Here is a 21,505-nt window from a genome sequence, read left to right on the forward strand (position 1 = left end):
TAATGTTAATCAGGGGTCCTGTAAGGCATGCCAATTAATATGCACACACTCTATTCCAACAGCTTTGCCTTTCCCTTCAGACCTGTAAGGTAAAAAATGTCAAGTCCTCTGCGGTGGTCACTTCCTGCTCTCCTGTTTATTCCAGCCAGTGCTGAAGCACCTTTGCATGGCAGGAGTGTGTGTATACACTGTATGGAAGCCTCAAGTCTGGATATTATTCTTGATTTTTCTTTCTTTCTATTAACTCAGTACTTCAAAAATGAGACTCTACATTGCTCTCATAGCATAATTGGGCCTGTGTACAGAAAGGGGCTCTTGCTCATTTCTAAACTTGTGATCTCTGAGCACCAAAGCATGAATATAGTAGAAAAGTGGGGAATGCTACTGTACCTCACATAAGAACACAGGCTACAGCTTATTGATTTATCTTGTAAGTACTGATCATGTCTGTCCTTTGTGTCAGGAACCGTTTTGACTGAGTTATGAGTAAAAGAGGAGATTCACACAAGAGAATATAAAGAGATGATGGGGTGAGATCTGGGCTAAGAATGCAGTGAAGGAATCGGGAACAGGCTGTGGGGAACCCCATAGCTGTTTTGGAACGGAGGCTCTGAGGAACTATATTGGGTGTGAATAGACTGCAAAGATTGAATACAGCATACAAAGGTGAGGAAGTACAGAAATCAAACAAAAGCCCCAGCAAGTAGAAAGGTCCTGAGGATGAATGTGGGAGAGGTGCAGGAGGAACAGAAAGAGAAGGTATAGATGTCTGGAAGGAGACAGAGTGAGTACAGAAGCAGGGCCATCGAAAGTTCTGTAGTGCCAGAGGGAAAGCTTGGAATTTTGTTCTTAGGGTAAAAGTTGGAAGTGCGGTCTGAATGATTATTTATCATTTCAGTGAGCTATGGAATGGTAAATATCCCATGGCAGTAAACAGTAGAAGTAAGATACATTGGCCTATTTGAGCTTTGCAAGTAAACTGTGTAGTAGTTGCTGATGGGCTAAATGTGGGTGTTAACAGAAAGAAAGAAAAATCAAGGATAATACCTAGACTTGAAGCTCAGGCACTTGATGAAACAAAAACACAGACTAAAACCACAATCACAAAACCTACACCAGATTGGTGGGATTAGGGATTTATACTGGGTTTACCTTACGGTTTAGTAGCTTTTCTGGATGCATGAATCTGAAGTCTAGAGGAAGTCTGTGTAGACTTGGACTTGTTAAGGTACAATATCATCTAAGGGGATTTCACAGAAAGAGAGGGTCTCAGAGGACATCTTGAGATACTTCAGAACTTAATCAGCCAGCAGTGGAGGAGACAGAAAAGAGTCAGAGATTTGAGGAGGAAAGCCAGGCAAAGCCTGTGATCTCATCAGTAAGAATTAAAAATATTTATGAAGAAAAGAATAATCGCAACTCAGAACATCTTGATGCCATTTAGGATGAAAAGTTTCTCCTAAGCCCTTTGTCATTGTCTTGTAGACTCCCCCACTGGGCATGGCTTTGTCTTGAACCTCAAATTGGAGGTGGGCTTTACTCCCTTCATTGCCTGGAACCAGCCCCACATTGACGAGCTTCAATTTCTCCATGTTAGGAATGACAATTCGTTTTCTCTTGCTTAGGCTCTGTATATAGCCCCACCTAGTATCTCGCAGGACTGGCCTCTCTCATCCACTCACCCCACTAGTCCTTGCCTTGTAGGCAGAACCTGCCAGCAGAGTGAATGCAGGATAAGGGAAAAGGATATATCCCCTGGGATAACATTCTGCTTTGGGGCTACACCCTTCTGCAGACAGCTACTTGAAGACTGGGATGGCCAAATGAAAAGCTCCAACTCGTCCATAGAGACAGGCATTGTAATAACTCCACAAAGGCTGAAGAGAAATTCATAATTTTATGGGGAAAATTATGAAAGTATTCAAGGCAAAATTATTTTACTATCTATGAGTAAGTGGGGTGGGGGGAACTGAAGAAACACATGGGGCTGATGGGTTCCAATGGCCCCAGGGTCTGCAAGAGCATACTTTACCACCTTCTTCTTCTGCATTAAACAGGCATTCTCAAACTTAGTAGCTTCACAAAAGCAGCATTTATTACTGTATAGTTGCTGTGTGTCAGGAATACAGGAGCAGTTTAGCAAGGTCATTTTGGATCAGGGATTTTTATGAGGTAGCAAAAGGATGTTACTCAAGATTGTAATAATTTAATGATTTGACTGGAGCTGGAGGGTCCACTTCAAGATGGCCACCTCACATGCTGTTGGAAGAAAGCCTACATTTCTCATTATGTGGGTCCCTCTACATGGTTAATTGAGAACTCTCACAGCATGGCACTTATCCTTACTACTCCCAACCCACCAAAGTACGTAATCCACAAGATAGAACAAAAGCTAAACACACTGCCTTGATGATACACATTGGCAGTCCAAGGCCATCCTCATCACCATGTTCTATGTGTTAGAAGCCATTGGAGTTCGGCCCTCTGTCCAGCTGAGGGGACTCAGACTTCACCTTTGGAAGGAATCCAAGCATCTGTGGATGCCTTTAATCCCCCACACCAGCTATAATTAGATGGTGAATCGATAATTAGAAGTTGTACTATTAGTCTGATGAAAAAGGTTTGGAACAGACTGGATATTTGGGATGGAGTATCAGGACTGGAAATTCTAAATCCATAAATTTTGAGGGAAATATTGTCAACAAGTGTTCATAACACTCTTTGGAGAGAAACAGGACTAGGAAATGAGACTCAGCAAGGATAATTTTGCAGCAGAAAAGTGCAAGCTTTTTTTCTTTGTTCTAGCAGACATAAGGCTGCACAGGACGCTTGTTGCTCTGAAGAAGAAAACTCTGCTTTCTTCCAGACATGAGCCTATGAGGCAGAGGTCTCTGCCTTGAAGAACATACTGTGTCAGGCAGTGAGGGGATTAGAGGACTGACAACCCTAAAATATGATCAATTATAATAAAAGTTAGCTAGAAGAAGCCCCGAAATTGAACTCTGTAGTAAATATGCAGTTCTAATCTATCCCTTTTCTCCTCCCCCTGTCCTTTACGATTTAATACTTGGCAAGAGAAAGGCCACTTGACAGTATTTATGAGCTCATTATCTGTGTGTGTGTCTGCTGCCATGGGGGATATTTCTCATAACAAGTCTATTCCATTGTAGGAACTCCTTTGCAGGTGTCTCTCCATTGTGGAAATGGAATGGTGAGCACAAACTGTGTTGGCCCCCAAATCTGTAGCTACATACTACTTTCTGCAGCAGATACAAAGGAAGATGATCAGACTGGGTCAGGATAAGCTAACCTAAAGGAATCCAATGAGGCAGATGTATGCAATGCAAGAACATGAGTAAATCTTCCCAGATGGAGAGACGATGGCACCTCTATCCCCTGCTCAGACCTCCATCCTAATTGCAAAGGGAAAAAGAGAGAGTAGCATAGAATAGGCGGCAGATACTGACAGGACCTTTAGGTTACACTCTTGAAGTAGGTTCTCTGAAGAGTCTGTGAAAGACAAAAGATTGAATACTGTCTTGTCATTATTCAATGGAAACTGAGTTATAAAAAAAAGTCAACATGCCCAGTCACATAGCTGTACTGTGAGCAAGCTGGGGTTCACACTGGAAGTCTTTCTCTTTCAAACACATTATTCTATGTTGAACAGCATAATGTCCACATATGTTGTGCAATCTCTCATGTGATTTGTGGAAACATTTGAGTGTGGATTTAAGTGATTTAGTAGTAGCAACAGTATAAAATGTCATTGGACCTGCAATTTTTAAAAAAAGTTTTTCTTAGCATTAGAGACATTTTTAAACCAAAATATATTTTAATTTAAATTATGGTGATCACAGCTTAGTTTTGATTTATATTTACTTTTTTAATAGGGTGTCTCCCTATACTTTTTCTCAGAGAATGGGTCAATAAAACCTCCCACAGCTTTGCTATGCGATGAAAGATGTTTGGCATTTATTTATATCATCCTATTTATGTAATACTTAAAACTAGGGCTATTGTAAATTTTTGAAGAAAATACTGTTCGTTGGAAGAAAGATGTGTTAGCATGTAGAAATTGTCCATACCACATGAAACCTAAAGCTCATATTATTGCCAACAGAGCACAGAGTGGAAAATAATTAACCACAATAGCTGATTGGTTTAACTTCTTAATGTTCAAGCTTTTAAGTTAACACCTATTTAGAACAGATCCACTCAGTCATTCCAGAAGGTGAGACTGTAATATATTGAAATAAAATCTTCCCAGACTGTTAAAACAGAAAGTTTTCCTAGGGTTTTGTAATAAATTGATTTTATATGATAACTCAATGCCTCACTTATCCTATTCATTGGATTTGAATGTTGCGAGTCAGTCACAGCTTTTAAAGGACAGATTACTTATCTAAACTTTCTCCATTAAACAGGGCTGGGAAAAGGATGTTTCTGCTTTGCTTTATTCCATCTATGATCAAAGCGACTATAAGAAGCTCAGAAGAACAGAGAGAAAATGGGTGCTCTACAGAATCAGCCCCGAGGTTGGTAGGGATGGTAGATGAGCAGGAGGTACTAATGATTTTAGAGAGAGTGCTTCTTCAAGAGGAAGCACTTACTGAACAGATTGCAGGAGAATTATAGAGGTAATTAATATTGGCAGTTGTGCACATTTTTTTTTATAGGCAGAACTTTAAGCAGCAATTGACCAGGTACCAGCTGAGTGAATGCAAGCATCTTTTGGGTTGAAATGGCCTCATACATTTATGTGAGGGAGACTTAAGGGTCCCAGTTCAGTGGGTGTCCAGTACTGGTAGCTACAGTTATATAAATTAGCAGCTGTTACTTTTGCTTCATAGAGTGTTTCGTTTTCTTGCCTTTTACAATGTCTCTTCCTTTCTAAAGCCCCCTAGCTCCAGGGTGCTCAGAACAGTTCTAATTTAAAATAATCTACCCTGTTGCAGTCCTCCCATACTAGATCCTGTGGCCAATTTGGGGTTCAGAAAGCATGGTCACCACAGATTCAGCCATTCCAAATGATCACTCGCATTCCATTGACTCCCAGACGATTTGATCATCTTGTGCTTGCTTGAACACCCCCTCTAGCTTGGACCCCTGGAGAAGAAAGGGAAGGGCACTGTTCTCTTTGGATATTATGGGAATACTTTCCATGCAACTTAAAGTACAAAAAAAAGTCTTGAGTTACACATGCATATTTCCATCAAGTTAGTGAGCTTAACCAAGCAAATGAAGAAAAAACACTGCCATTCTACCTGTGAGAATTACTGTTCAACAGAAATGAGCATGCATAAGCATGGTTCTGACATTTATTTATTCAAAATAAAAACATAGTTCTAATGTCTGTCTACAGATTTATCACTGTTCAAACTTAGAAATATAATGTAAACATTTTTCTATATTATTAGATATATATATACATTGCAATCACCATTTTAAGCCCTCTCTTGCACTTTACCGAAAGAACTTGTAATATATTATTAACACTCATGGATGCTATTTTGATCTTACACAAAATGCTGAGACAAGACACAACATTCTCTGCATGGAATGTTTGGGTGGTGATAGATGGTTATGTCCCATAGAAGATCTTGGAAGCTGCCCGAAAGGATAGCTTGCTGTCATGTATGATCTATTCCTTGTTTACCCAAACACTTCTCAGACATACTAATGAAGCCCACTGTAAGTTTTGTTGTCTTTGCTGTTGACTGTTCCTGCATTTCTTGAGGATTCTCTGGTGTCCAGACCAACTTTTTTGATCATCTTGTTGCCATCAGTTTTCTGGCTGTGGCTAGCATTGTTCTGAGGTTGGTCTCTGGTGGAGACTGTCTGGATCACTTCTTCGGGTGGTGCCTTACACACCACGTCTGCTCCCTGGCTCCAACCAGGACTTTAAAGAGATTTTTTAAAAGGCTCAGAAAGTTTCTTGGATATCAAGCAGCTCTTATAAAAATAACATTTTTATGACTTAAAATGTAAATGAATAAGGAACATGTGGATTAAATTTCCTTTGAAATGCCCAAGGGCTTAAAAAGCCAAAGAGACGAGCACTTGCAAGACGAGCTAAATCAAGTTTTGCCAAAAATAAAACACTTGAAAAATTGTTTGGGATATTTTGCTGATCCCCAGGTGCTCATGGGCTCTCCTTTCTAAATTTGGGAACGACTTAGATTTTCAAATGTAGGTCACCCAATGAAACACACTTCCAACAAGCTCAGTGGGCACTTGGCTCCTGAGTTAAAGAACAGATGTCGAAAGTCACTTTTTGATCATGGCACTTGAACTATATCTACTTCTTCAGCATCTTGCAGCCGCCTCCTCCCACGGTGATCAGACCCTGCCTGTGCAAACAGTGCTCTGGGAGACTCAGACCTTTAGGGAAAGATTAATAGCACCTATCAAAGAAGTCCAAATTAACACTCCTCTCCTGCCATTTGCCCTCATGTTTCCCTGCTTCTATCTCTAGGCATTTCCCATGGAAGCTGAGACCAAGACTTGTGTGAATGATTTATTGAGGAAGGACTCTCAGAAGTCTGGAAGAAGGAAGGCAGGAGGAGAAGCTAAGCAAAACATGGCTTCTGATGAAGTCTAGCCTCGCTGGGCAGTCTTGCCTTCCCTTGAGGGATAACTCAAGGTGTGGCTGACAGCTCCCCAAGGAGGCAGAGCCTCATCTCCAGCGTACTTGGGAGATGGACAGCTACAGTTGCTGCTAAGAACAATCCTGGAGGACCTGTCTCCAGGCCAGAGTGTAACTGGGCCTTTTAGATAGGAGTCAGCCTCCCAACTGCTTTAGATACTATCTGCCTAGAGAGTGGTACAGGAGGCAGACCCAGACAGAGCCTAAACATCATCCCCTGCATCCCACTTTCTCAGGGCCCTGATGATACCATCAGTTTCTCTTCATCTGCTTTCACATAAGCCATCGTTTTCCAGGTTTGCTGTGTTGTTTGCATATTCCTACTACAGTCATGTTGGCCTAAAATTTCTCATCTACTATAGCCTGATTCTTCTTATCCACTTCCCAGCTGAGTTCCGTCTTTAGAATATTCGTAACCCATGTTATCTCACACACTGCTGAATTAAAACCTCCAAACACCACTTTCAAGAAGTTTCAAATCAACTATGATCCTTAAAGGTATAGAATACCTGGGACTTGTAATATTCTCTTTGGAGGCCCATTCCACGCTAACATTGTAACCTTACAAGAGAGCTAACATTTTCATATATAATGTTACGTGATAGCAAATTATAATACAGAAAATCAAATTTTAAGAAAAAATATTGAAAGACTTTGTTAAGGTTTTAGAGTGCCGTATGTCTACAATTGTGAGAGCAGGGCTTGATAGCAGTTAAGTGCTTAGTGGATACTGGCTGGCATTGCTCACTGCTGCTGCTGCAAGCCTCACATCTGGTCTCTGGTTATATTCCATCCCTTGCCAATAGTTGTTTTACACACAGAAGCAGAAGGCTCGTGTTTAAAGTCAGATTATTATATGTCTGCTTTGTGTATATTCCTTCCCATGGTACTTACAAGGAAACCCAGTCTGCACCTTGCTCTGCCCTGTCTCTAATCTCATCTCCAGTGCCCCACATGTGCCTCTAGCATATGGGCTTTCTTCAGTTCCTGTGTGCCCTCACCTTGCTGCCACAAGACCTTAGTCTCTTCTGGAAAGGTCTCCTGCTCCAACACCTTTGCCTGCCTGACTCCATCTTTGGGTCTCATATTAAGCAGCATTTCTCAGAAGCCATTTCTCGACAACTACAGCCATTCTGTCAGCTGTGATTTACTGAGCAACCACTCAGTGCCAAGTACTATTGTACCAGGAACAGGATGAAAATAAGGCAGCAATGGTTTCTGTCACCCACAGCTTTCATAGAGAGAGGATGCTAATATATACATGTACATTTGTATTTGTATGGATGTTTCAACAAAATAAAAGTAAAGGAAAAGAAGTGAACAGAGAGTAATCAGATTTCTTCAAGAATACTGTCTGCATTTGAGCAAAGTTCTGAAATAGATCACCAGTCTCTTGCCATTATGTAATGTGCAAATTGGCTTCTTGTGTTTCCTCCCACTTTAAACAATACAGAACTGGAGGGCTGTGGTCAATATGTTCACCTATCCCTTGATGGAGTCCAAAATGGGGAAAGGGATCGTCAGGCCTGGGGTGGGAAGAAACTTTTTCTCAACAGTGCTACTTTTTTCAGTGAAGGACCTGGTCTAGGAATTCTGGGAGTATATGTATTATATATTAGGCAGACTTTTCTGTCCCTCCTGCCAGATCATAACATGGAGACTTATTATTAATTATGAGAGCTCACCCAATAGCTTAGGCTTGTTTCTAACTAGCTTTTATAACTTAAATTCACCCACACCCATTTTCTATTAATTAATGTGCTGTCACGTGGCTCACGGCTTCTTACTTCATCTCCTACATGTTATGCTTCCTCTGTTTCTCCTTGCAATTCTGCCTTCTTCCCAGCATCCTCTGCCCTGAAAATCTTGCCTAGCTATTTGCCATTTAGCTTTTTATTAAACCAATCACAGTGACATAGCTTCACACGGTGTAAAGGAATATTCCACAACATTTCCCCTTTTGTCTAATAAAAAGCAAAGATTTTTAACTCTAACATAGAACAGTTATCAGGTACTGTCTAAATAGAAAGGAAAGGTATTAACTTTAACAAATGAAACTATACAATTAGAATAATCATCAAGCACAAAGTCCAGTCTATCTGCATTTGGCATATTTAGAGAAAATACTCCATTATCTATCCTATCTTAATCAATTCAGAGTTTATACCTAAACCATGTTTGTTATAACTTGAATAACCACTCTAAAAATATCTTTTTAGACCTGAAAACATTTTTTTCAGATAAACAACTTAAGCTCTTATGTTTTTTAACCTTATGAACTTTATATCTCTGTTGTAAGTTTCTTTTTTGAATTTGGTAACAAGAAAAACTGTAATAATCTCCATCAGTTTTCATTGGAGACCCAAGAAGGATAAAATATTACTTGAGTAAATAGAAAATTCAGAGAAAGCAACTTCAAAAACTAACAAATGATAGACATTTAGCTGCCTGGACAGTCACCCCATGGGTCCTCTGAAATGTTGGGTCATCCATCTTCAGCCTATAGTTCTAGAATATCTGACAGACTTTTCTGTGAAGCAGGAATTTTGAAGAACTATCCTGTCTTGTTTTGGCAAAGTAGAGTAGTCACTTTCCTGTGTGTGCTGCAGAATGTCTGGAAGAGTTTTCTATGAAACAGGAAATTTGAAGGACCATCCTGCCTTATCTTGGCAAAGTTTGATGGTCTTTTTTCTTTGTGTCCTATTTGTCCAGTTTGTACAGCATAATGTCAACAGTCTAAGAGCAGTTTCGCCACATTGAACACAAACTCCTTATGGAGGTTCTTTGATAGCCATCATCTTCTCTGAAGTAAATTGGTGCTGCCAGGAGCAGACATGTCTCATTGCCATGAGAAGCCTCAGGTTATTAAACATCTTAAATGCAATATTCTGTAGGTCTTTGAAATGTTTGAAGACCATTTATCTATCTAAATATGTCTGTTTAACCTTGAAAACATACCTAACATACTACAACTTTGATTGTTATAGGTGGCTAACTACTGACTTGCATTTCTTTATTATCCTAAGTAGTTTTTAATAATAACTAGAAATTTACATTACATTGTTAAATGATCTGCATAGGTACAATACCTTAAACAAGAGTAGAAGCATATGTACAGTATGTTCTAACAAATATAACCTTAAATCTGTATCAATGTACAAAAAATCCATACCAATGTAAAATATTTGAGAATAGTGATTATTCAAAAGTAGACTCAAAGATCCACCCTTTTATCTCATAATTTTTATAGTATATCCCCCCTTTTTTCTCCTCAAGAAGAGATTCCTAAATCTAATCTCCTTTGTTTAGTTTTTTTTTCAAACCATGACCAATAACAATTTGTGACAAACATCCATAGCCCATTGAATGAACAAAAACCACTCACCAACGTCTTGGGAATGTAGGCGTTGTATTCTCTAGACTGCTTCTTGTTGTCTGGGGGCACTGGCATCTTTGTGGGACCCTGAAAAAATTAGAATAATGGTCAAGTCCTGGCTAGAATAGTCTATGAGGCTTGATCATCTCAGTCAGCAGCCTTGAATCTGTTCTGGATGCAGAACTGGGGAAATTGCAACAGAGGCATTCTGAGAGCCGGATCATGTATGCCACCCATTTTCATTGGTGTCTGGTCCCCTTGTTCTGAAAATACATAAACAAATGGCACCTAACATCTGGACATATATTTCCACATAAAACCTGAGAAACCTTTTTAAAAAAGGTTACAAACAGATACACAAAAGGAGCCAAACATGGCCTCTTAGTCCCACAGTTTCTCATGCAGGCAACGCCTCTCTGAACCACTGCCTGCAGTTTTGAGGTGCCAGCATGCCATGAGCTAAATTGTACATTCATGTTTAGGATAGTAATGTCTTGATTAGAATGAAATTCCATCTTTATCTCTTCTGATTATTTTTAATTTGAGTCTATTTCATCATTTATTATGATAGTGATGTCTGCTTGCTTCCTGGTTCCATTTGATAAATTTGTCCATCCTTTTTCTCTAAGGTGGTACCTATCTCTAAAGTTAAGATACATTGATTGTAAGAAAAAAAGATTGCCAGCCTTTGTCTTTTGATTGGGGAATTGATGCATTTATTATGTAAGTTTTGAAAGCTGTTAGTTGATTATGTTGATGAATTTTTTGGGTGGTGGTGTTTGTATGTGATACTTTGTGTTTCTATAGTCTCTTGACTATTCTCAGTCTTCTCTTCAACTTGAAATACTGCTTTCTGTATTTTCTTTAGGTTTAATCTGTTGGCTATAAGTTTCCTTCTGCTGTTTATATCGGATAGTTTTGCTGGGTATAGTAGTACAGGTGTTTGAAGTTGTGGTCCTTTGTGACTTGGAATGAATTGCTTCTGACTTTGAGAGTTCCTATTGTGAAATCAGCCATTATACTGATGGGTTGTCATTTACATGTGACTTGTATTACCTAGAGAATTTAAAAACAGGATACTAAAAAGAGAAGTGCCCTTCCTATGACAGAAGAACCAGTCAAATAAACTAAAAATCATATTTTTAGGGGATGAATAGGTGGCTCTGAAGTTAAGAATGCATCCTGCTCTTGTAGAGGAGCTACATCAGGTAGTTCATCACCAGTTGCACCTCCAGGTATAAAATGCCTCTAACCTCTGCAGGCACTGCAACACACACAGACACTAAAATAAGTCTTTAAAATTTTTTAAAATCATATTTTGAGGAAATACCTTGAGAGAGAGAGCACTTGGAAAATCACCAATGGAGTGATGAAAACCCAGAACAACTCAGAATCAAAAGCCATTTTAGAGGAAAGAACAAAGCACCAAGAGAATTAATATCCAAGATATACACACAAAACAACCCACAGGAAAATATATAATTAAATAAGCAGATTACGCATTTAAGAAAATGGACCTTGAGCCTGAACAGATTGTACTCCAAGGGAGATAAAAGCTAAGAAATATTTTCTAAAATGTTCACCCTCATAATTATGGAAATGCAAATCAAAACAACTTTGATTTATCTTACCCCATTCAGAATGGTGAAGATCAACAAAACAACTGACAGGAAAATGCTGCAAGGGATGCAGGGAAAAAGAAAAACCACCTGGGAAGACCCAGGGCTAGTGATGTCATGGGCCTTGGGAAAGAGTCTACTGCCACATGGCTTGACTAGCATAATTCCTTACTACATTCTCAGTATTATCCTTATACCCACAGATAAGGGTGGCTATCACCCCTCATCAAAGAAACTTCTCTTTACATGGAGACTTACCACAGAAAACCACAACTGGACACAATGCAGAGATTTATGGATTGTGGAAAGCCCAGCCTCAGTGGATACATCCTCAGTATAGTTCCTGCATCTATGGCCCAGGGAACATCATGGGAAAGGGGGCAGATAGATTTCAAGAGACAGAACACCAGGAAGTCTGCTGTGAGATTGTTTCCTAGAAATGGCTGCATAAATATGACCCGAACAATGACAATATCAACAGACATGCTAATGTGTAAGACAAATCTTAAGGGGTTTCCCCCATAGGCAAAGAACTACAAGCAACTCATGACCGCTTAGAGAGGAAGACTTTGCCTTTACCAGGGACAAGCCCCCCATTGTTTATGTAATACAAAGTGGTCAGCCCTGAAACCATATATACACAAACAAACAAAAACATTCAGCAGGATGACTTTAAATATTTGTGCATGACTCTGTGTGTCATGTGCAGCAACACTAAAGAAAAGAATACTGTCAGTTAAGAGAGGGCATGAGAACAAATGAAGGGTTTCGTGATTATATTTCAATTTTAAATGTATAAGAAAAATGTAAAGCCGTGAAATTGCCCAGTGGAGCAAGTACATGTTCCATCTATACACAGAAGCTACAAGACTCTGAGTCCCATTCCTACAAGCCTCTTAGCAATCAGAGTTTGTTTCACATGACTCACGAACATGCTCATTCATACCTTGCATTCTAGGGCCACAAATACCCAAGCCCACCGATACCATCACTATTACTTGTCTCATGGGACCAAGAAAACATCTCTTTCATGTCACATACCTCCAGAGACATGGGAAATTGCCCCCAAACCAAATATTCCTAGACCATGGCCCAGGGGACCTAGGGAAAGTGTTGGCCACAGCCACCAAAAATCTGGGCATTTTGTTCTTGGATAGCAGTTGGTTCTGAACTGAAACATTCCTTCCAGGAGGGAGGAGGCAGTTCATGAGACTAGGAAGTCAATAAAATGTCAAGTGTATGGGAAAGTGGGCACTTTGAAGATTCTCCAGGACCCTTACCCAGTTTTATAGACCACCAGCAGCACTTTCTAATACAGAAATAACGAGCTTGCTGACAAGCAATTTAGGAAACAATTCCACCTGCAAATATAAAATATTTAGAGATGAATTTATGCAAGGAAGTGAAATCTCTGAACAGTGTAACTTGTCAAATACCAATGGAAGAATTGTTGGGAATTTCCCCATGTGTGTTCATAGTTCAGAAGAATTAATATTGTAACAATGTCTGTACAAACAAAAACAATGAATAGATTTAGTGCAATTCTCATCAAAACCCCAATGTTTTTCTCCACAGAATTAAAAGAAAATTATGCTGAAAATCATAGGGAATGAGAAAGATATCACAATAAATAAACCAATTCCAAGGAAAAAGCAAAATAAAACAATAAAGCTGGGGCATCAAAATACTTGCTTTCAGAGCACACTACAAAGCTGTAACAGCAAAAATAGCATGGAACTGGCATAAAACCACAAGACACCATGGAATTGAGAAACTCGAAATAAATCTATACTCATATAGCCAACTGATTATTGACAAATGTACTGAGAACATAGAATGGGAGAAAATGTGTTCTCTTCAATTAATAATGTTGGGTAAATTGGATAGATGTACACAGAAGACTAAAACTGGGGCCATTCTTCTTGCTGTACACAAACATCAATTAAAATTAGTTTGAGACCCAAATCTCTAAGTCTATGAAATTAGTATAAGAAAACACTTCAAGACATTGATGTAGGCAATGACAGTTCAGAGAGGACCCAAGGACACATCAGCAATGAAAACAGACACATGGGACTACATTGGATTGAGAAGTCTGTTAGAGCAAAGGAAATAGCAGAATTAAATGGCAACCTCCAAATGAAGAAAATATTTACAATTTATTCATCTGACAAGAAATCCATATCCAGCATACATAAGGAACCCTGGAAGCTGAACATCAAGAAAACAAGCCAGCTAAAAATTAGCCTAAAGAACTAAATGGAAACTTCTCAAAAGTCATTCGAACAGCTAATAATACATACTAATGATATTGAGATTTTATTTTTAAGAGAAATGCATCAAAGTCTCAATGGGAGAACATCTAGTCCTAGTTTGAATGTCTATTATGAAAAAGACAAAAGCCCTGGTGAATATGCAGACAGAGCTCATGCACTGTTGGTGGGAATGTAAGGTAATATAGACATGGAAAATAATATGGAATCTCCTCCAAGAACTAAAAATATAACTATATGATTCAGCACCTCCACTACTGAGTGTGTATCCAGAAATAACCTAAACATCACACTACTGCACTCCCGTGATTTCTGTAGCACTATTAATGAAAAGATGGACCCAACTAAGATGTCTATCAGTGGATGAGCAGATTGTTTTTAGGTAGTACATGCTCCTGGTATGTCCCCAAAGGGGATCACAGTTAGCATCCTTTACAGCAGTGGTTTTCAACCTGTGGGTCAGGATCCCTTTGGGGGTGTTGTTTATCAGAAATCCTGCATATCAGATACATAAGATCCATAAAAGTAGCAAAGTTACACTTATGAATTAGCAATGAAATAATTTTATGGTTGGGGGTCACCACAACATGAAGAACTGTATTAAAGGGTTGCAGTGTTAGAGAGGCTGAGAACCACTGCCTTATAGACATATGCATGCCTATATTGAAGCATTATCTAGTCCTAGGACATGCAATCAACCTTGGTGTGTCTTGACAGGAAAATTGGTGAAACTCAAGATCATGTTAAGTAAAATAAGTCTGACTGCAAAGGTCAGTATTGCTGTGGAATTTAGAGGGCAAAATAAGGATGTCATAATAGGACTCTAAGGAAAGTGGAAGCAGGCAGATCTTACATTAGTTTTCATTCTTCTAAAGCATGATAGAATAACTCCTGATTAAAATAGTCTGATAAGATTAAAGTGGCTCAAAATTGCCATTTACATAAATATCATGGATAAGATGGAAATGTTTATGACCTTGATTTATTACATCTTATATGTGTATTATATTACCATAATAGAGCATAGAAACTTGTGTAAATATACCTCCATCAATTAAAATATGAAGACATGGGTTTCTGTACGGCTTCTGCTTTTGTTTCCAGATGGGGAAATATCCATTCTACATACACTAAAACAAGCCCCTCTCTCACACTTACATCTTCCCCAGCCCTGCACTCAGAAAGGCATCTCGTTAATGCTTTTGTTTATTATGGATTTCATTTTGTATTTGATAAGGATATTTTTAGATACAGATGTTCCTTTTTTTTATAAAATTGGGGTTGTCAGAAAAAAAAAACAAACTACAGATTTTTACTCTTTCTTGGTCTACTTGAGTTTATTATGTACATCCACAAAATACTTCTAGGATCCTTTTGGGTTCAAATTAATGACGATTTCTTACATTCTGTTTTCTCTTGTATTTTCTAATAGAGTTATGTTTTCAATCTCTCTGAGCGGCCTTTCAAAGGAAACTCACAGATGGCGTAGCAAACACAACTGGGGTGCTGCCATTTTGAAACAGCCATCCCTTTGTCTAATCTGACTTCATTATTTTTTCATTTTTTTCACTCTGCATATTCACTATACACATAATGTGCTGCATACAAGTGTAAATTGTTTGTTGAGCATAACCCATCCCCAACCTCCCTTTTCTCTCTACTTCCATTAGTTCCTTTGTTTCCCTAGACATTCCCACTTATATCAAATCAAATACACATGAAATATATCATGTATCTATACAAGATCTAAGAAGTACAAATGAGAAAGAACATATTGGATTTGTCTTTCGTGGCATTTGTTTTCTGAGGTGGGCTTAATTAGCTTAACATTATTATCTCTAGTTGCATCCATCTTCCTGCAAATTACATAACTCTATTCTTATGGCTGAAAAAAATCATGAAACTTGGTTTCAAAAAGAAAAAGAGGGGTCCATGAGATGGCTCAGTAGGTAAAGGCACTTGCCTGATGAGCTGAATTCAATCCCTAGATCCCACACAGAAGAAGAGGAGAGCTGACTGAAAATTGTCTTCTGACTTCTACAATCCTCCCCATGCAAAATAATAAATAAACATATAGAAAAAAACAAACCTCCAAACTGTACTAGCATGAAAGTATTTTAATGGGATACCAAAGCCAGCTGAAAGTCCTCCAAATGCTTACATCTGTAATAACCTCAGCAATAAAATATGGGTGTGTTACTCAAAATATAAAATTTCATTTCCATGAGGCCATATTGATGTAACTAAATGATCAAATAAATTAATAGGGAGAACACTCAAGTCTCCCATGCAGTAGTTCAACTACTATCTGAGCATAAACTACCAGTGATCAGTTCAGTGGTGCATGACCTCCATACTCATGTCTGAGCAGTGGACAGTGACTTCTCTGCAAGAAGTACATCATTCAATGGAGGAAAAGAGTAATATTAATCCAGCCACATGGACAAGGTCAACATTCAGCAGTGAGGCAACATGCTGTCAGTGTGTATCCTTAGTATGACTAGCCTGTCACCTCTTAATCTTCTTCCTCAAAAAGTCACCATTCAATTACAATAAACATCAGGCAAAACCTAATAGAAGATTATAAATTATGCTTGATTGTTACTTCTTATAAACAAGAAAAGACAGAGGCTATTGCAGCCCAGAGGAATCTATGGAGACAATATAGTGAGATGTGACAGTATCTTCGTAGTGGGCGCTCTAAGAACCGAAAAGGCACATGGAGTTACAATGAAGGAATTGTATAAGCCGGAAACAGGTTCTGGTCAGTAATGATGTATCAGTATTAGTTTTTCCACTCTGACTAGTTGATATCCTCACATCAGTATGTTATACAACAAAGAAAATTGGCCATGACATGATAGGCTATGCATTATCTTTGCAAGTAGTTTTCTTTTTGTTCCCATTCTGTAAATCAAACTGTTCTAAGGTAAAAATATCTCAGTATAAATAAATGAATGAAGGCACAAGGTCAGGGAGTCCTTCTTCAAACTTAAGTGCAGGGAAATTTGTAGAAAATAATATATTTTACCAGTTTGAATGTAGACTAGACTAGAGTTATTTATTCTTTTCTATCCATTGAGAAAAATAAATATAAAGACAAAATGAAATTGGACATTGTAAAACGTAGCCAGAATGAAACAAATAGCATTAGATTGGGGTAAATAGCTTGTAATCACAGTAATCAGGCTAAGGTTAGTGAGCCAAGCTATTAGAAATAGTTTTCTAATAATGTAATTGCCTTAATTTGAAGCTGGGATATATTTGGGAGGGGGTGTGTCTTAGAGTAGTAAATAAACCCACTCAGTTATTAATTAATTTTAAATATCCATGGCCCAAAAGCACAGAAATTACTGATTCATATTAGGGAATAAATTAGAAGAGGATATGAACAATTTTTCAAAATTGTGTTGGTTTGATTACCAAAAGCTCTATTTTGAATTCTCATTTGAGGCAAGATCATCACAGAGCAATGTTTCTATGTGATTTTAAATTGTTTTTTATTATGGAGATAAATGATACATTAACTTTTTACACTTAAAAATGTTTCCCAGTAACCTGATCTGCCAATTTACATGTTTTTTTGTTGTTATTGGGATTTAATATTTGAGGTACTGATGATTTACTTTTTGCCAACTGAATTGAAAGTTTATTTTATTATATTGGAGGAAAAGTAAAGTGTTATCAAAACATGCTTCCATGTAGACATATCTGGTCTCTCTGCCAGTTAAGTTCATATAGATGAAGAAAGCAACTACTCGTGATGCCATCATATCATCTTTTAAAATGTGATTTTTTTAATTCTGAACTGCAACTGTGACGCTGTGGATATATAACATGTATAGTTTGTATTCTTCTTTTCCTACTTAACAGTTTACCATCAGTCTTTTCTTACGTTCTTTAAAAATATTTGTGTGTGTTCATGTGGAGGTCATAGTCAGATTTTGGCTATGTGATTCAGTTGCTCTTCACCTTACTTTTTCAGACAGGGCCTCTCACTGTACCCAAAGCTTATTGATTTGGCTAAAACTGGCTAGACAGCAAGCTCCTGTCTCTGCCTCCTAGTGCTGAGATTATAGGCACACACTGATACAACTAGCTTTTCTGTGGGTTCTAGGGGTCTAATTTGGGTGCACATGCTTGGCATGCAGGCACTTTACCAAAGGAGCCATCTCCCTAGACCCCTAAAAGTTTTAATGATCTCTATTTTGAGTGCTATAATATAATGTCTTAGTCATTGTTCTACTGCTGTGAGGAAACACCATGACCAAGGCATCTGCTATAAGAGAACGCATTTAATTGGGGGCTTGCTTACAGTTTCAGAAGTTTAGCCCATTATCATCATGGTGGGGGGCATGGTGACAGGTCGGCATGGTGACAGAGAAGTATCTGAGAGCTATAACCTGATGCAAAGCAGAGAGTATGACTTTGGGTTTGTCATGGACTTCTGAAACCCCAAAGCCCACCCTCAGTGACACATTTACTCCAACAAGGCCACACCTCCTAATTCTTCTAATCCTTTCAAATAGTGCCATTCCTTGTGACTAAGCATTCAAATATATGACCCTATGGGGGCCATTCCTATCCAAACTACCACATCCATTAAATCAGTTGCCATATCATAGTTACCACTAAGCTATGAACTTACTGAAGTTCCTCATTTTTCTGAGGAATATTTGATTCACTTATATATTTTCCAATTAAAGAAGAAAACCCAAACCCAGAAATTTGTTCTGTCTTTATGTGAAACATCCTCATATGTATAACTCCAGAAGGAAATTCTGGGGTCCAAACAGTCAAATATTTGGGTTTAAAAAAAAACCAAAGCATTTTTGCTGTTTTACTTTGTTTTAGACATGGTCTTGTTCCATCACCCAGACTGGCAACAAAATCATAACTCTCTTGCTTCAGCTTCCTGAGCATTGCTGGGCTTATAGGAATGTACTACCAGACCTAGCTGAAGATATATATTTAACTGCCACATTCACCTTATAGGCCATTCATTTCCTTCAGCACCCTCAATATTGGACATATTTTCTATATTGTTATATGGATATTCTGACTCATTTTGATTGTCAACTTGAAGTCACCTGGAAAGAGTTGGTCTCAAATTGAGGGATTTCCCATATCAGATTGGCCTGTGGACATGTTTATAAATAACTGTCATGATTACTGACTGATTTGGAAGGACCTGGCCCACTGTTGATGTTCGTGGGTAGGTAGTTCTCCTAGCATAAGCCAGAGAGAACAAGCCAATAAGCAGCTTCCCCTCTATGGTTCCTGCCGTAAATTCCCTCCCTGATGGACTCTTCTTGGAAGTATAAACTAAATAAAACTTTTCCTCTCCCAGCTGCTTTTTTCTTTGGTCAGGGTATTTACCACACCAATGGAAAGTGAACAAAGATGATAGAAAAGTGGCATAACCACCATATCAGAGACAGCCCAAAATAATTCCCTATACCACCAAGCTCCTACCAGTGTCCTCGCACAGGGAACCATTATCAGGAGAAAATTTGTCTTAGCAACATTTATTCCATGCTCACTGAACTTCTAAAGGTGGTCTATGACAACCTCAAGGTCAGGCTGTGAGCTCACTTCCTAGCAAGTCAATGGAATGGCCTTTCAAGTTTGTTACTTTTGGTAGAAATAGCATAGTACTAAAGATTCTTCTTTCATTAGAAGATGATAAATTTTGTCCATCACTCGCCTGTCCCTTCCATTTATCAAGTTGCTAAGCAACATCACAGTATGTTTCCATGTGTTTCTCTTGTGATGCTCATGATGTTTAAGTCCATGCTTAATACTCCCAGTGATAAAATAAGGTGGGATACAATAGAAATGTCTCAGGCTGCAAATGTATGATATTGAATTTAAACGTTCACTCTAGAAATGAAACATAAGAGATGGGCCTTACCAAATAAAGTGACCACATAGTTCTCAAATTAATATGTGACATGCCATATCACAAACAGGGTTTTACTACAGTGTCCCCACAATGTTTAAATGCAACTTCTGATTCCACTGGAGCAGCTGCCATGTTTCTTTCCGAAGTTTCTCATCTGACACAGCACCAATTTGCTTTTTTTTTTTTTTTTTTTAATTTATTTTAATTTATTTTGCAATACAATTCAGTTCTACATATTGGTCACGGATTCCCTTGTTCTCCCCCCTCCCGTCCCCCTCACCTTCCCCCCAACGCCCCCCCCCATTTGTGTTGTTTCTTTTTTTTTTTTTTTTTTTTTTTTCCCCTTTTCTATTTTAATAAAAAGGAAAAAAAAGAAAAAGGTTATAACTAACAAAAGAAAAACTATATACAAAAGTACAATGACTATATACAATATATACAAGTAATAAATGTCTAAACAATGTCTAGTCCATTTGTATTTGACAAATTCAGAGAAAATAATTTCATTATCTATCCTATTTTGTTAAGTCCAAAATGTATCTAATTCACTTTCTATCCTAATTAATCTTCAACTATAACTAACTAACCTTCAACTATAACTAACTAATCTTCAACTCCCTCAGAGACCCAAGAAGGAAATAATATTAGCTAACAAAAATAAAAACAGAAAGTGCATGCAAGCAACTTCCAAAAAATTTGTGAGTTGACAGAAACAGCCAGCTGCCTGGACAGTCACCTGAGGTTTCTCCACAGTGTTGGGGCATCATCTTCAGCCTATAGGCTTAGCATATCTGACAGACTCATCAAACCCTTCAGAGATCTACAGAATATGGCATTTAAAATGTTTTAATAACTTAGAAAATTTTTCTTTTTTGTTATGATTATGAGACATGTCGGCTCCTGGCAGTACCAATCTACTTCAGAGAAAATATGGGCATTGAAGAAACTGCATATGGAGTTAACTTTCATTGTGGCAAAAGTTAGCCACTGGACAACAAAGTATCCTTGAATCAACTGCTGACAAAATGGACAGACAGGACTTGAAACAAAGGACTACTGATTCTTGCCAAAACGAGTGTGGTTATGGCTTTATCAAAAGGCATCTTCTGAGGCCAGGACAATATGGCACCATCCCTGAAGTGGCCTTCGCAATTTGGAAAAGGTACAGTGCCCTTTTCTTCGAAGGCAGCTGAATAGGCAGTGGGCCGATGGCTTCTGATGTGCAATGGAACAGCAGCTGAAACAGTTATTCTTGAAGAGTAACTAAGCTCACGCCTCGCAATAGTAAACTGGCATTTGACAGAGGGATGTGGAGAAGAACGGGATGTTAAGATGAAGCCATATATACACAGCCAAGAATGGACAGCTGAATTAAAAAATCAACAACAATTTCCAGAATTTAAAATCCTGAATCATGACATGACACTAGTGGAATTCAGGTGTTTCTGGTACATGGACTGCTCTCACCCAATGTGAGGTTGAACTGTCGACCTTGTGTACATCCTACTTCACCAATTTGCTTTTGTTACAAGTTTTAAAGATATTTCTCACTTTATGTGTGTAGATGTCTTGCCTGCACATACATTTGTGCTGCATGTGCTTACCTAGTACCTTAAGAGGCCAGAAGAGGGCATGAGACCCCTTGGAACTGGAGTTACAGATGGCTGTGAACTACCATATTGA

General features: G+C 38.4%; 1 long non-coding RNA gene across 1 annotated transcript in view; it reads right to left on the minus strand.

Moving 5' to 3' along the window:
* Nucleotides 1-21,505, minus strand: part of LOC128119377 (uncharacterized) — a 130,975-nt gene that overhangs the window by 24,537 nt on the left and 84,933 nt on the right. Inside the window, exon 3 of the long non-coding RNA XR_008221521.1 lies at nucleotides 10,035-10,112. This is a non-coding gene — a long non-coding RNA (uncharacterized LOC128119377). The remainder of the gene's footprint in view (nucleotides 1-10,034; nucleotides 10,113-21,505) is intronic.

Source organism: Peromyscus californicus, unplaced genomic scaffold, assembly GCF_007827085.1.
Source record: "Peromyscus californicus insignis strain IS unplaced genomic scaffold, ASM782708v3 Scaffold_23__1_contigs__length_62951481, whole genome shotgun sequence".
Classification (NCBI taxonomy): Eukaryota; Metazoa; Chordata; class Mammalia; order Rodentia; family Cricetidae; genus Peromyscus; species Peromyscus californicus.